Source organism: Triticum aestivum, unplaced genomic scaffold, assembly GCF_018294505.1.
Source record: "Triticum aestivum cultivar Chinese Spring unplaced genomic scaffold, IWGSC CS RefSeq v2.1 scaffold78252, whole genome shotgun sequence".
Lineage (NCBI taxonomy): Eukaryota > Viridiplantae > Streptophyta > Magnoliopsida > Poales > Poaceae > Triticum > Triticum aestivum.
This window is the reverse complement of record NW_025290221.1, coordinates 1-1072: the sequence shown is the minus strand read 5'-3', so window position 1 is coordinate 1072 and position 1072 is coordinate 1. Positions and strand designations below refer to the sequence as shown.

At 40.9% G+C, this 1072-nt stretch overlaps 1 long non-coding RNA gene across 1 annotated transcript; it reads left to right on the top strand.

The window, feature by feature from the left end:
• The first annotated feature begins 30 nt into the window (after window positions 1-30).
• LOC123178834 (uncharacterized) lies at window positions 31-708 on the top strand. The gene is made up of 2 exons (XR_006489891.1): window positions 31-411; window positions 567-708. It is a non-coding gene; the product is annotated as an uncharacterized lncRNA (long non-coding RNA).
• Window positions 709-1072: the final 364 nt, after the last annotated feature.

The following is a 1072-nucleotide window of genomic DNA, read 5'->3' as shown; positions in this document are numbered from 1 at the left end:
GTTGCCGAAGCCCTCTTGCTAAAGGTATGTAATACTTTATACTGACTTTCTGATATGAACAAAACAAGATGTTGCTTCAGGCTATCTCTTTGAAAAAATTGTGTTGCCTTTCGGAGGAAAGCACAAGAAGATATGATCAAATTGAATGGGTAGTGCATTTATCTTGTTGGTTAGTTCCCTCACCGGCCTATTTACTGTTACCTGCGAGTTTCAGGTATAATACTCCCCCCCTTAGCAAAGGGTGAATTCTCTGGTTTTGATTGGCCAGGAGAAACTCCATGAGTCTTGAGGATTTTCGGAATGTTGGAATCAGTGGTGTTTTGTTTTTGATGATATTATCCGATGGAGGTGACAGGGAGAGAAGATGCTAGCTCAATGGTGCTGGCCGTGAAGGATTTTGGCGCATCCAAGGTCAGACTAATCTAATTACACCCCCACCCCCCGCTCGTACTATCTATTGATTGTTGTGAGCATATGCCCAAGCTGGAATCAACTTCTTTATGCCTTGATTTTATTTGCCGGTGGATCAACTCAATTTGACACCATCTGTTTCATGTCAAATGCAGGATATAACCAACATAAACACAATGCTTACAAGGAGATATCGACTCATTTGATTGCTATATTGGCTTTGGTCACCCTTGTGGGGCTCCTTATCTTTGAAGCAAGGTTCGGATGCTCTTTGGACGCAGGAAGACGAACATGATAGAAAAAGAAAGGGATCAACCTTGCCATGACCCCATATTTCTGTAGGCTAATATCCCTTATTTGCACTATCCTACACCGAATACTTATAGGTACGGAGATTGGCTTGCGCATCTATTTACAATTTAGGCTGGTGTGGTGGCCAAGGTCAATAAGACATTGCGTGGCACCACGTCAATTGCCTCTGTTTTGATGGTGTTAGTTTGTGTTTAGTTTCAGTTGCAAAATTCATTCAATTGTTCAAGCATTGGAAAGTCAAGTTGATATGAACTGATCAACCGGAATACATAAAGCAGTATATTTGTGCTACACTACTATTGCAGTTCAGAATCATTTTTTTTAGTTTATAACAACAGTTCCCTTCAAA